The sequence below is a fragment of the Anolis carolinensis genome, chromosome 2 (genome assembly GCF_035594765.1).
Source record: "Anolis carolinensis isolate JA03-04 chromosome 2, rAnoCar3.1.pri, whole genome shotgun sequence".
In the NCBI taxonomy this organism is placed as follows: domain Eukaryota; kingdom Metazoa; phylum Chordata; class Lepidosauria; order Squamata; family Dactyloidae; genus Anolis; species Anolis carolinensis.
The window spans coordinates 232,707,487-232,722,914 of record NC_085842.1 but is presented as its reverse complement, the minus strand read 5'-3'; positions in this window follow the sequence as shown (position 1 = coordinate 232,722,914).

Genomic DNA, 15,428 nt, shown 5'->3' with positions numbered 1-15,428 from the left:
GGCTTGTGTTGTAGGGTAATATATTTAAATAGTAGCCTAATGTGCTGACTTTGGAGATAACTTTCCATGCTGTGAAGAGCTGCACATTAAGATGCAAGTAATAACATCAGAACATCTGAAACCATTATTTTCTGGTCAGTTGGAAGCCCCTTTGTCCATAAGAGGCTCCCAGAGCAGCTTATAATACTTTAGAAAAAGAAAAAGAAAAGAGGAAGATGAATAAAAAGGTATACAGCTCATTGAAACCTGTTCATTGAGGCCCCTTTCACACAGCTGAATAAAATCCCACATTATCTGCTTTGTACTGGAATACAAAGTGTAGTAGTGTAGACTCAGTTAACCCAGTTCAAAGCAGATAGTGTGGGATTTTCTGCCTCGATATTCTGGGATATAGGGCTGTGTGATAGGGCCCCAAGACTGCAGAAATTTGGAAACAGAAAAGCAATCATAATAAAAACAAACACAAAATCACATCTAACATTGTAACCTGCCATGGCACTACCCGAAGTTGAAATACCTCCCTCCATTTAATACAGGTTGAACATTCCTTATTTGGAATCCAGAATACTCCAAAATTTTCCACATGATAAGGACAATTTTGCTTTCAGGTGGTTCAATGTATGCAAACTTTGGGGTGTTGTGTAGTTTCCAGGCTGTATAACCGTGTTCTAGCACCAAATTTTGCTTCATGCTTGGAATTAGTACAAATGTTGTATAAAATAATCTTCAAGCAATAAGGTGTGCATGAAAGAGAAATGCATTTCATATTTTTGACTTGAGTCCCATCTCCAAGATATCTTATTGTGGGTGTGTGCGTGCAAAACAAATATGCCAAAATCCAAAACAATTCAAACTCCAAAACACCCCGGTCTGAAATGTTTTCGATAAGGAATGTTCAGTCTGTACTGTAATCTTCTGCTACATTAACACAAGGCTGACTCTATCCCCAGCGATTATTCGTCTATGTATATCTGTCCACTAGCAAATCACTGGAGAGTTTCTAGTGAAAAAAAGGGTATAATATGATATTGGCACATGTGTATATGTGCGTAGGAATTGGCAGATAACTTAATACGCACTGCCATAAAGTCTCCCGTGTTTTTTTAAAAGCATATATGAACTTCCAGCTGAAACTTAATTAAAATGTACTACTTGTTTTTTATTGTTTCACTGAAGACAATGTGTTTTGCTCTGAGAATCTCGAGAGGGGTGAATAATAAAAAGATAATGACCAACCCATCTAAATCTGAAAGTAAGTTTCTTTTAAATAATGTAGTTGAGAGTCTTGCCTCTGAGGGTCTGGAATCTAAGCCTTATAGACATGCATATGCTACCCTCCAAAAACCTATTAGTCTTTAAGGTAGCCCAAAATTTAAATTATGTTTGGAAAGTAATAGGAAAATTACTTCTGTGCTTATCTCATTATACACATAGAAAATTAGAGTTGGAAATTTTTCTTTTTTGAGTTTTCTTTAAAACATATATAGTAATCACAAAAGCATATTGTTCATCTGTTCTTTTCTACCAAGGCCTTTCAATGATATTTATCATAACATTATTTTAAGAAAACGTTTATGTTGATTTTTTTTTTCATTTTGGAAGTATATGTGCATAAGCATTTTAGCATATAAAAGGGTAAGGCAAGAGAATTATGAGTTTGCCTGAATATTAGTGAGAAGCAGCACATTCTAAAAGTAGAAGATGTTGGCAAGGGAAATTACCATGACGACAGAGGCGGCATATTTAAATACAAATTGGTGCTAGGCTTTTAAATGTTAATTGCAATAGGAAAAGAAGAGATACTTGAAATTGCAATCATTTTTCTGCTACTCACAACTTGTGCCCTATTTAAAGAAGAGGGCTAGAGGAAACCAAATGCAAACAGTGATGTTTTTAAACAGAAAAATGTACATGCAGCCTCAGTTTCAGTTCGTAATGGGGAGAATACAACATCTTTTATTTGTTCAATATATCCAAATATATAGATATTTATATTTTGATATATATGTGTGTGTGTGTGTATAAGCATGAGAGGAGCCTTCCACAGGATGATAAAGCATCCAGCGTCACCTGGGCAATGTCCTTGCAGATGGCTAATTCTCTCATACCAGAAGCAACTTGCAGTTTCTCAAGTTGCTCCTGACACACAAAAAGGTGGCTATAATGATAGCTCTTGCACCAACCAATGATCATAACTTAATAATCTCTTTTTTTCCCCTAAAGGCTCATCTCCTATTTTAAGATAATTTTAAGAACAGCTCAGGGTAAACAAGGTACCCTTTAAAAAATCGCCAGTGCCAAAACTATAGCTGGAGGCGGAGCAACCTTGGGTGCATCTGCACTGTAGAATTAATGCAGCTTGACACCACTTCAACTGCTGAATGCTATGGAATTCTGGGATCTGTAGTTTGGTGGGGCACCAGCACCCTTTGGCAGAGAAGGCTAAATGTCTTCTAAAACGACAATTGTCATGAGTCCATAACATTGAGCTATGGCAGTTAAAGTAGTGTCTAACTGCATTAATTCTACAGTGTGGATCAGTGGTTCTCAACCTGTGGGTCCCCAGATGTTTTGACCTTCAACTCCCAGAAATCCTAACAGCTGTTAAACTGGCTGGGATTTCTGTGAGTTGTAGGCCAAAACATCTGGGAACCCACAGGTTGAGAACCACTGGTGTAGATCCAGACTTGGAAATTGAGCCACTATTTCTACTCAGTTTTAATCATTTATTGGTTGATACCCATGAGCACAGTTGCCATGAATGGTGCATGGATTTGTCTAAGTAACCTTTACTCAGGTTAATGTTTGAAAAGACTTTGTTTTTGAAACGTTGCATCTGTAGCTCAAAACACGACTTCACAAATAAACAAATTAGTGCTTTTGGGGAAGAAGATGGCTCCATTAGTACAAAGCCATTACATCTCTGTTGCACTTAACTATGACAAGTTTATTGCATTAGAAGTAATTTAGACAGGTATAATGTAATTATTATAGCACCACTGTTTTTGTATAACAAGAAGTAGGTCCACTCTTGTAGCTGGAAAACAGCCCACAGTTTTAGATCTTGAGATTTTTCTTGTCTTCGAATTCATCTTCAAACAATGATGAAACAATGGTAGGATCCAACCTATGTGTCTTATGTGTCTTATACATATATATGACAATAGCTGCACCTAGACTGTAGAATTAATATGGTTTGAGGTCACTTTGAGGATAAGTAAACACTTTGAAATAGGAAAAGGTTTTATAACATGTTACGATCTATATTCAGTCAAAACAAGTGAGATGCATAGTACTTTCAAGACTGACGCATTACATAAAACCTCTTACAGACTACACACAAGTTCAGGAAGTTGCCTTGTGGCACAATAAATCAATGAATCTCTAAACATCATCCACACAGAAAAGACACTTTAGTTCTCTAGAGTAACATTTTATTGCTGATTTCACATCCAAAACTAGATCTCCAAGGTAGGTACGCGTATTTTATGGCTGGCTCTACGCTGCCATATAATCCAATCACACTCTCTCAGCCTCAGAGGAAGGCAAAAGCAAAGCTGCTCTGAATAAATTCTGCCAAAGAAACCCTGTGTCATAATATGTCTGAAAGGACAGACCACCACTAACTTTTACTGGAATGGGCATATGGATACACACACAGAAGAAATCTGATCTGCTATTTTTTGTCAGACTTCTTTTCATAAAAGCACAGGAGCAAGGACAATAAAAATGTGGCAACCCTTTTAAAGCTCTATTTCTTAAGGGAGAATAATTTTAAAAGTAAACATTTGAAAGTTCACAAAAATCAGATCTGAAAAAAACCTGCTTAAAAGCCAGTCACTTTGGGATGAGAAGATCAAGGTTCTCTTTTGCAAACTTTATGTGACATAATGGTAACCCCTGCAACAGAATTGGGTACTTTAAAATATTGACAATTGAAGAAGTTAATCACAGTAACCTTTAGCGATTTGCAGAGCGTGCAAGCCCAATGCATTTTGGAATAATCTACATTGTGTTTGAACGATTCCAGAAATGCTTCTGCCTGGTTCACTGATGAGGTTGTTTTTTAGCATGTGACCTAGTTCGGTCAGAAGATCAGATGGATGAAACAGTCATGGATTTTATATAAGCTGCTCAATTGTTTATGTGTTTGATGTCACAGCAACTTTTTCGTAGAGCTGCTTTCTTTCCAATCTGGCATTTAATTACTGTGATATTGATTTGGAAATAGAACTCCAGATTTAGTAACACAGACAGAAATTGTTTCCATAGTATAGTCACCAGTTACAGCTAGGGCTTCTTTTGTAAAAACAACACAGATGTATTTGAAATGAATACTATGTGCATTCAAGCCAACTCTGGTTTATGGCAACTGTATAATATTGTTTTGTTGGCAGTATATATTCAGAGGAGGTTAGCTATTGCTAGCATCTAAGACTGAGAGTATGTAACTTGCCCCAGGGTTTCCATGGCTGAGTTGGGATCTCAACCCTGGACTCTTGGATTCTAAATTCAACACTCATACCATAACACTTGATTCCTTTATGATATGATAATTATGTGTGTCTTATAAATATATATGACAATAGCTGCACCTAGACTGTAGAATTAATGTGGTTGGAGGTCACTTTAAATGCCATGCCCCAATACTACGGAATACTGATATTTGTAATGTAGTGGAGCACTAGTACCCTTTAGCAGAGAAAACTAAAACTACAACTCCCATGATTCTATAGCATTGAGTCATGGCAATTAAAGTAGTCTCAAACTGCATTAAATCTACACTGTAGATCCCACTCAATGTTCCTGCATTATGCAGTTTTAACTTTGTGATTAATATGTGTTAAGTCGATCTGTACAGAAATGACTTCCTCTCCCTCGAAATCAAGGGATAAACTATTCTTGACCAATTTTGCAAGGACCCTTCCTTCTTCCTTGGTGTAAAGCACAGCAATAATGAATTATATGTCAATATATAGCTCTTGGTGGCACAGCGTGTTAAAACGCTGAGCTGTTGAAGTTGCGGACCAAAAGGTCGCAGGTTCAAATCCGGGGAGCGGAGTGAGCTCCTACTGTTAGCCCCAGCTTCTGCCAACCTAGCAGTTCGAAAACATGCAAATATGAGTAGATCAATAGATACTGCTCCAGCGGGAGGTAACGGCACTCCATGCAATCAAGCTGGCCACATGACCTTGGAGGTGTCTATGGAAAACACCGGCTTTTCAGCTTAGAAATGGAGATGAGCATCAACCCTCAGAGTCAGACACGACTGGACTTAATGTCAGGGGAAAACCTTTACCTTTACTATCTAGCTCTTACCTGATATAGTTATCCCTCCACATTTCCGATCTTGACTTTTGAGGATTTGACTGTTCCTAGAATTCTTTAGTCACATCCTCAAGGGTGACTCCTTGGTCAACGTTCTCCAGTCATACTGTGCCTCTAACCCCAGCAAATGTGAAGAAGTGATAGGTTTCCCCTACAGTAGCTATCTCACTGCCTAATGATAAGGTTGGCCCCACCACCAAAACTTTCAAATAATGTGATCAGATGAAACAATCTGTGCACCAGTTCCTTCCAAAGTCATACAGAGCAGAGATGTTGAAATGTGTAGTCTACAAAGAGCTTGCTCAAATATACTCATTTCTAACAGGTTACCATTACTCTGTTACATTGTGTTATTAGGAAATACAGAAAAATGCTCTCTGGTTCCCCCACGTGGCCAATTCAGATAGTGACGCCTGGAAATTCTAACAAAAATGCAAAAGATATGACATAGGCTTGAAGCTACATTATATAGCTGTGTTGATGAGCCTATAGCAATCCTTCCTGGCTGCGGCTTAGGTTCATTGATAATACAAATTATCTACACATTATTGTAAAATGAGTTACAAAGAAAAAACGTGCATTTCAGTCATGGCTATTAACTTTATGGCCATTAATTCCACTTTAACTTGTCATTGTAAAGAGTACATATTTACCATTGCAGAAAGGAATTGCTTCCTAACTCTGAATTCCTCTTCTATAAAAAGGACTTTTGCATCTATTGTGATTTACTCAGCTCACAGCACCATTGGATTTTAGGGCAGAGATTAGGTTTTCATATGTATTTATCTGCAAAAGAAATTGTAACAGATGCTGTAACACTACAACTCCCATTTTACCCATTTGTGTTGGAGTTGTAGTCAAATAGTATCTGGAGTCTGATATGATCCCCTTTCTGCAATTTTGGCAAAATTACCACACGAAGAAAAATGCTACTTCAGAGAAAGCTCTGTTTCAGAACAGGAGGCTAATCACATTCCTTTTTTTCATGGCCAAGTGTTTAGTCGCATTAGTCATAGCAAATTGAAACATAATGATGTATCTATCTTTCTTTTTGGGTCGAGCAAATTCAAAGAAAGTTATAACCATGACAATAAAGATTAGTAATGAAATTACTGTAGCAAGCGCTGGCCTCATTTTCTGCCATTAAGGGGTAGGTCATGAGCTAATCAATGCTCATTTAGCAAAATGTCAGCAAGGTGCGGAAGAAATGCGTCGTAAAGTGACAGCAGAACCTGACAAGACCTGAAATTCATTAACAGGGTTGTCTGCAAATTTTACTCACAAAAGGAAAGCAATAGAGAATCATTACCCCACAGTGACACTCACTGTTCGGTAAAATATATTTAATGTTATCAAGCAAAAATCCCTAATGGCTGTATAATTCCAATCTAATGGAGTAGGTCAAGGGGGGGGGGGGAATCAAAGTAGGATCAAAGCATTTTTCCTGCTGATGAAACAGAAATGACAAGGACCCAGCCATTTCTTATGACCTTTTCAAACACAAGGAAAGTTTATGCCCCTGTAATTATCAGGCTGTAAGATCACCAAGGAAAAACAAAGACCTGCCATGCATTTTTTTGAGGTGGAAATGCTGTTAGAATATTCTCTGGAATAATTAAACAATGTTGAGGCAACACAACTGCTCCTAATACAGTGGGTGCATGATATCTGCTCTATGAAGTGGTATTCAACAGTGATGCTTGACAAAATGGACATTGATAATAAGATAGAAAAAAATCTGTGTTTAGGGAGAAAGTTGCCAACTGATGAAAGAAGGGAGGCAGAATCCTGGTCTCTTCCTGTGATGATATTTTTAAAACCCTTCATCGCAAGAAAAAACAATTTGGAGCAGTGATTCCCAACCTGTGATCCGTGGACCAGTGGTCCCCAAAGACTAAAGTATAGTCCACGGCCTCAGTTACTACACCACTGCAATGAGAGTGACCGGTCTCGCAAAAACCTCTTATAGTGCCGAGGCAACAGGGATGTGGGGGGGGGGGGGGAGGCTGACTACTCACAAAAGGTACAACAACAAGCCTCCTGACTGCTGCTTCTCCTCCTCCCTCCCTCCCCCTGAGCAGAGCTGTTCCATGTGGCACCTGGAAGCAAGGGCACCTTGGTGTTTTCGTTTTTAGACCTGTTCCTGGGGTTACTTGGGATGCTCATTCCGAAAATTGCATTGGATAGACCACATAAGCTCTAGATTATTAAATATGGTTTTCTGTGGGTGAGCAAATGGCAACTGGATGGCAAATGTTGTCTATTCAATGGCTCATATTGTCTATTCAATGCAGTTTTTGGAATCAGCACCCCAAATACTGAATCTAAAGTTGACCACAAACTGATTTGTAACCCTTTTGCTACTAATGTTGGTCCCTGCTCAAAGTTGTTCCTGGTCAAATGGTCCCTGGTCACAAAACGGTTGAGAACCACTGATTTAGAAGATACAAAACAAAATTATCTGATAGTAATCCTTGTAGAACACATTGCTTTTTAAGTTTGTGGAGGTAACTCAGAAACCAGCATGGTATATTGGTTTGAGTGTGAGACCAGGATTTTGAGAGATGAGATTCATCACTTACTTACCTTGAACAAGTCACAGTCTCTCAGCTTAAAGAGGAAGGCAATGGGCAAAGCTCCTCTGACCAAATCTCACCAAGAAAACACTATGAGAGGTTCATCATAAGTCAGGGTGCAGCTACACTATAGAGTTAATGCAGTTTGACATCACTTTAACTGCCATGGCTTAAGGCTATATGGAATCCTGGTAGTTATACTTTGGTGGGACACCAACCCTCTTTGACAGAAAAGGCTTTTTTTATGTCAGGAGCAACTTGAGAAACTGCAAGTTGCTTCTGGTGTGAGAGAATTGGCCATCTGCAAGCACATTGCCCAGGGGATGCCCAGATGTTTTACCATCCTGTGGGAGGCTTCTCTCACGTCCCAGCATGGGAAGCTGGAGCTGACAGATTGGAACTCACCCCACTCCCCAGATTCGAACCACCAACCTTTCAGTCTGCAGTCCTGCCGACACAAGGGTTTAACCCATTGCGCTACCAGGGGCTCCACAGTGAAGGCTAGGGACTTTATATAGCTACAAATACTATGATTCCATAGTAATGGCAGTTACGGTAGTATCACACTACATTAATTAAAATGTGTAGATGCATCCAAAGTCAACCAAAAGATAAATAATACTGTAACTATAAGGCAACTCGCACACCGCAAAATCTTGTTGCACTGCAACTACCATTCATCCAAGCACCATTGACTAAGCTGGCTAGGATTGATGGGAACTGTAGTACAATCTCTTCTTGCAGGGGGCATGATTCCTTGCCCCTGGGCTTTTAATTAAGAAAATAATCTGGACTATAGGATTCAGTATCACATTTCTTTGAGGCCAGTTAGCTTCAGCAGCCAAAATCTAATTAGGAGGACAAATGAAACCAAGGGAGCTATTTGAGGTCATATTTGCATATTAGTAGTCTTCAGCTGCGGAGGCACACGTAGGCAAGTATGTGAACATATGTGCAACGATCTGAGATGGAAATGCTGTGTCAAAAATGCATTTAAGAAATGGTTTGGGCCCTTCCTGGACATGGGGAGACCTTTTCCTTTGCACCGACATTTGCGATAGAGCCATGGGGAAGGGCAAACTCTTCCGTGCTCAGAAGTGATTCTCACCAAAGGTTCAGCTCTAATCCCATTTTAATCTCAGCGGGCTATATTAAACAAAAGCAGAAGGTCTGGAGTTTGAAACTGATTAGCCTGACCTCAGAGATCAGACTACGTAATCAGGTGTATTTAGATTGCTGCTGGAAACAGTTTCCCTCTGTGCTTTGGAGGATACAGCCACTGAAAAAACCAAAGTAGAATTCTGTCACCATACAGAATATATATAAATATTGAAAAAGACAGAGTGCTCTATGGCAGGCTTCCTCAATACTTAACTGGCTGCAACTCCTAACAGCCCAGAGCGATTGTGTCATATTGGCTATGGATGATAGGTGCTGCAGTCAAACATCTCTGGAAGGTGCTGGGCTGGGGGATACCATACGAAGACATCTTGATCCAACACATGCCGTTTTCATCTGGAGATGCCAAGGAACCATGGTTCCTACTATTTTATTCATCTAATGAATCACATTGTAGAATTAATGCAGTTTGATGTCATTTTATTACCATAGCTAATTACAATTGAATCCTGGGATTTGTAGTTTGGTGAGGTGCCAGTATTCTTTGGCAAATAGGATAAAGAACTTGAAAAACTAAAACTCCTATGATTCCATAGCATTGAGACGTGACAGTTTTTTTTTAATAGTGATTTTTATTGAAAATCTTTACAAGTTAAATCTAAGGGGAAAAGAACGGGGAATGGGTTCTTAGGTAAAGCTGGGGGGAAGGATGTGAGGGTATGGGGAGGGGGCAACCTAAGGGGATATGTGGGGTAGGGGGTAGGGATAGGGTCCTATTATAGGGTGCGGGAGTGGGGGGTTTGGGACAGGGATGTGACAGTTAAAGTGTTATCAAACTGCATTAATTCTGCAGTGAAGATGCACCCTTAGTCTTGAAAATGGGACTGGGGACTGAATGGGAAAGCAAAATCATATGTTTTTTTTAACAAGGCTTGCTTTATTTATTTATTTATTTATTATTTAATTTATATACCGCTCTTCTCCCCCAGGGGGACCCAGAGCGGTCTTACATAATGGCATTATAATATATAATACAAAATATAGTAAAAACCAACAATCGTAAAACACACTTAAAAACCAATATCATACCCAATTAAAACAGTAAAACACTGTGTGATCATTACAACAGGGCCAGTAGCATTGGGCCAAAAGTCAGAGCTAGTCTGTATTCAACTTCATATTAATCCAACAAATACATCAGGTTATATCAACTCGTATCCTAGAATGGGCCAAAAGCTTGGGCCCACATCCAGGTCTTCAGTTGCTTCCTAAAAAACATGAGTGAGGGGGCTTCCCTAATCTCCCTTGGTAAGGAGTTCCACAGCTGCGGAGCCACCACCGAAAAAACCCTGCCAAACGCACCTGTGATGGTGGTGGGACCGAGAGCAGGGCTTCACTTGAAGATCTTAATCTGCGAGGTGGCTCATAGGGGGAGATATGTTCGGAGAGGTAAGTTGGACCAGAACCGTTTAAGGTTTTGTAGGCCAAAGCCAGCACTTTAAATTGTGCCCGGAAGCTAACAGGCAGCCAGTGGAGTTGCTTCAACAGAGGAGTTGTATGCTCCCTGAATGACGTTCCTGCTAGTAACCTGGCTGTAGAACATTGAACTAGTTCCAGCTTCCAAACAGTCCTATTACCTAGTTTCCCAGTTTTCTATGAGCTTTTCCTCCAGCCTAGAGGTTGATATATTTTTTGTCAGACCTAGTTTCCGGCAATTAGAACTCTAAGCTAAATAACTGGAGGTTTTGGCCCAGTTCTTTGGCTGCACCATTAGGGTATGGGTATGGAGTTGTGCTAGCATATAGTTGTGGATTGCCAGCCAGAATAACCACTGGGATGTGGCCTCTGAGGACCTCTACAAAATTAACATCTGCCCTCCCCTACTGAAAAAAACTTCTCAACTTTCATACAGATATCAATATTTGCACATCAAACAGAGATGGAAGACACAGGGCACATCTACACTGTAGAATTATTGCGATTTGACATCACCTTAACTGCCAGGGCTTAATGCTATGGAATCCTGGGAATTGTAGTTTTATAAGGTCTTTAGCATCCTCTGCATGACAGGGGGTTGGACTAGATCACCCATGTGATCTCTTCCATCCTTATGATTCTGTAATTCATTACACTGTAATTCCATAACATTCTATAGCCATTTTGGGCTGCTTAAGAACTAGCACTTTGAAAACCGAAATTCCAAAGTCTTAGATGTTGCCTCCTGGACACATTCACACATTATTGTCCTCACAAATGCATATGTCTTAGTCATCCTAATGATGGAAATCCTGCAGTCTTCCTGATTTGGTAGGATTGCAGTTCCTACCAGCTCTAACTAGTGTATTTAGTAGTGAGGAATGATGGGACTTACAGATCAATCACATCAGGAAGACAATATGATTCCCTCACTTCTCTCATATATTTCTGGCATTTTTGTCCTGTTTCTCTTGTGAGTGGCTGCTAGCTATGCTTTAAAGCAGTGTGGTAAGTTACTCGAGGGCCAATCAAACTAGTATAGGAACGTGAGGGCTTCAATATGGCCATTATATGGCTGTTTCTTAAAAACTTAAAGCAATAAGAAGGGTAAACTATTTTTTTTTCCAAATGTTCAATTAAAATATTTTTTCAGTAAGAAGGGCAAGGGCCAACAAATGTGAATTGGTGGGCCACATGCAGCCCGCAAGTTGGACCACATTGCAAGGATCTCTCCAAGGTTTTGAACATACAAGGAGAAATATAGTTTAACAACTGAGAGTTCATTTAAGGTTTAGGCCAAAATCTGGAGTTGATTCATTGATTCCTGGCATCAAGGCCAGAATTATGAACTCTTATGGGATATTGTGGTGAGGAAAAAGCTGGTATGCCTTGAGGAGGCTTGTCGTGTCCACCTTCTGGACAGAGCCACTTGCCAGCCTTTCTGGTGGGTGATAAATAGGCAACCTGTGGACTACTTAAAGCCCATAGAGGCATTTGGGCAACCTTCTCTGGATGCCTAAGCTGCCACCCCTTCCAAATCACCCCTGGAGGCAGTTTGGTGATTTGATAGGACATACATTCCAAATGGGTAAACATGGTACTCGTGGAACCTGATGCAAATTTATCTTATTCCTAGAGGCTGAGATGGAGAAAAGAAAGAGTATATGTGTGCACACAATTCTTTCTGTGTGGATGCATATGTATGTGGATGCATATGTGTAGATGTATTTGCTGTGGCGCAGGCTGGAGAGCAGCTGCAATGAATCACTGCAATGAATCACTCTGACCAGGAGGTCATGAGTTCGAGGCCCGCTCGGAGCCTATGTTTGTCTGTCTTTGTTCTATGTTAAAAGGCATTGAATGTTTGCCTATATGTGTAATGTGATCCGCCCTGAGTCCCCTTCGGGGTGAGAAGGGCGGAATATAAATGCTGTAAATAAATAAATAAATAAATATGCAAGTATGCCTGAGTATGTTTCACATGCACTTGAGTTATGTGGTGTGTGAGCCCTTCATTGGATGTGTCACTTTCACAAGCAGAGTCAGTGCTATTATAATCTGAAAGAAACAAGATTTAAACAAGACTCCTTTGGTATTAAAGGCCAGATCTTATATCTAACATCTAATATCTAACAATGATAAAGTAAGAATGGAAAAGAGTAGATTTCTCCAAAGAGATGTCATGAGATCCTTTCAGCTCTGGTTTCAGATTTTTTAAAATTTCTAAATCACTGTCTCTTGCTTCATTCTCTTGTTAAAGACTGTTGGATTGTTCCACAAAGCAGATTCACTAATGTGCCTGTAGTCCAAGCCTATAGTTTGAAGGGAGAAGGATTTGGGGTGTAGCTACCTGGAGAAGGGCCCTTCTCCATGAAATGTTCCTTCAGCCCCCAAATCTCCATCATTGAAATAATGTGAATCATCCATGGAACATTTAGAAACAGAGTTGAGGCATCCAAAGAAGAGAGACAGATGAAGTTACCTAGAGAATGTGACCATACCAAATATCCTAGGAGTAGTGTTAATGGTTTAAGTGTTGGACTTTGGAGATCAGGGTTCAAATCCCTATTCAGTCACAAAAACCCATTGGGTGACCCTGAGCAATACAGAATGATCACCTAGATTTACTCATCTGAAACCTAGTGTGTTTCTATGGCCAAGAAAGGATTTGAAGCCAGGTCTCTTAGTGTTGTAGTCTAATCTTGAGATCACTACACCACGCTAGCTCAGCAATAATTTTAAAATACAATAGAGTCTCACTTATCCAAGCCTCGCTTATCCAAGCCTCTGGATTATCCAAGCCATTTTTGTAGTCAATGTTTTCAATATATCATGATATTTTGGTGCTAAATTCGTAAATACAGTAATTACAACATAACATTACTGCATATTAAACCACTTTTTCTGTCAAATTTGTTGTAATACATGATGTTTTGGCGCTTAATTTGTAAAATCATAACCTAATTTGATGTTTAATAGGCTTTTCCTTAATCCCTCATTATCCAAGATATTCGCTTATCCAAGCTTCTGCCAGCCCGTTTAGCTTGGATAAGTGAGACTCTACTTAATATAAAATCATTTAGCAAAAGAAATCTTGAGATATATATTCACTTTTTAATTGCTCCATTCGTTTTTCTAAATGGAACTGGTTTAGATAGTCTATATGATAATATACAGTCCTTTAACTGACTGACTGTAACACTGTTTGATGCTTAGCCTTATTGAAGCTGAGCAGAATTTATTTAACCAGCTCAAGCTTGTGCTTAAAGCAGCTGAGACTGTCTTGTGCCACCACCTAGTGGAAGAAAGTTAAATTATCAAACTAATTCACTTTAATTAACGTCCCTTTCCCCAAAAATTAAGCCTGCGCTCCATGCACATTTTCCAAGGAGTGAACCCAACTGAATACAATTGTGTTTGCTTCTGAATAGGCAAACATAAGATTGCACATTAATTCATTTTTCAAAACAGATATTGAAAATTAATACCTTTGGAGCAATGAGCCAGTGTAGTGTAGATGCTTGCATATTAGACTATGATTCTGAAGACCAGAGTATGAATCCACACTTCACCATGGAAACCTACTGGATGACCTTGGGCAAGTCACACTTTCTCACCCTCTGGATGAATCTTGCAGAAGATACTACAAGTCAAAACAATTCAAAGGCACATAATCACAATAGTAAAAAGGTAAAGGTTTCCCCTGACGTTAAGTTCAGTCATGTCTGACTCTGGGGGTTGGTGCTCATCTCCATTTCTAAGCCAAAGAGCCGGCGTTGTCCGTAGACACCTCCAAGGTCATGTGGCTGGCATGACTGCATGGAGCGCCGTTACCTTCCTGTTGGAGCAGTACCTATTGATCTACTCACATTGGCATGTTTTCAAACTGCTAGGTTGGCAGAAGCTGGAGCTAACAGCGGGCGCTCACTCCGCTCCCGGGATTTGAACCTGCGACCTTTCGGTCTGCAAGTTCAGCAGCTCAGTGCTTAAACACACTTCGCCACCGGGGCTCATCAGCACAATCACAATACTGTACTTCTAAAAATATTGATACCATAAAAAATGGCAGTACATTAATTTAAAAGTTGTTTGGTCTTCATGCTTGAAGTGCTTTTTGGAGTCTTTTGGCCACACACATATTGTGTATGACATCCAGAGACAACTCTTTTGAACATCCCATTTGCATGTGAGCATAGTGAGGGACTGCAACTCCTATCAGCATTTTTATAGCTGCAGTTTCTCCTTTTGCCTACAACAATTGAAGGGATGCCCTCAATAACCATTTAGCAAAGGAGATCTTTAGGCAATTATCACATTACAGGATGCTTTTCTTTGAATCAGCTCCCTCCCACACCTGCAATATCTTGTTGCTGCTGTGTGCCTTCAAATCGTTTCCATTTTATGGCAACCCTGCGGCAAACTACTTATTAGTAATTGAACTGGATTGATTCATTTTTAAGACTGAGCCTCAACTGCAGTCTTAAAGGCCATAAGATTTATGCCTAATGTTGACCTCTGGGAAATTCAAATATTTGAACACTTTGGTTGCTGTTAATAAATTTATCAATCAACAGTTGACTATTTCCCCACAAACCAGCAGAAGTATTTTTGATTTTTACATTTTGATGATAATCCTGTAGCCCTGTTGGACTACAGTTCCCAGCATTCCTTACTACTGAATATGCTGACGAATGCTTAGGGGACCTGCAGTCTGACAACACTGGGATGTTCACCCCCTGTTTTAAAATATTAAAGTGGGGCCTAAATATCCTTACAGCACTAGCTGTTGTTGTTTGTTTGTTTGTTTGTTTGTTTGTTTTTGTGTGGAAGCTAAGCAGGGACAACCCTTGTGAGTACTTGGATGGAACACCACCAATGAATACCAGGTGCTGCAGGCTATATATCAGAGAAATAAACTGGCAAAACCAC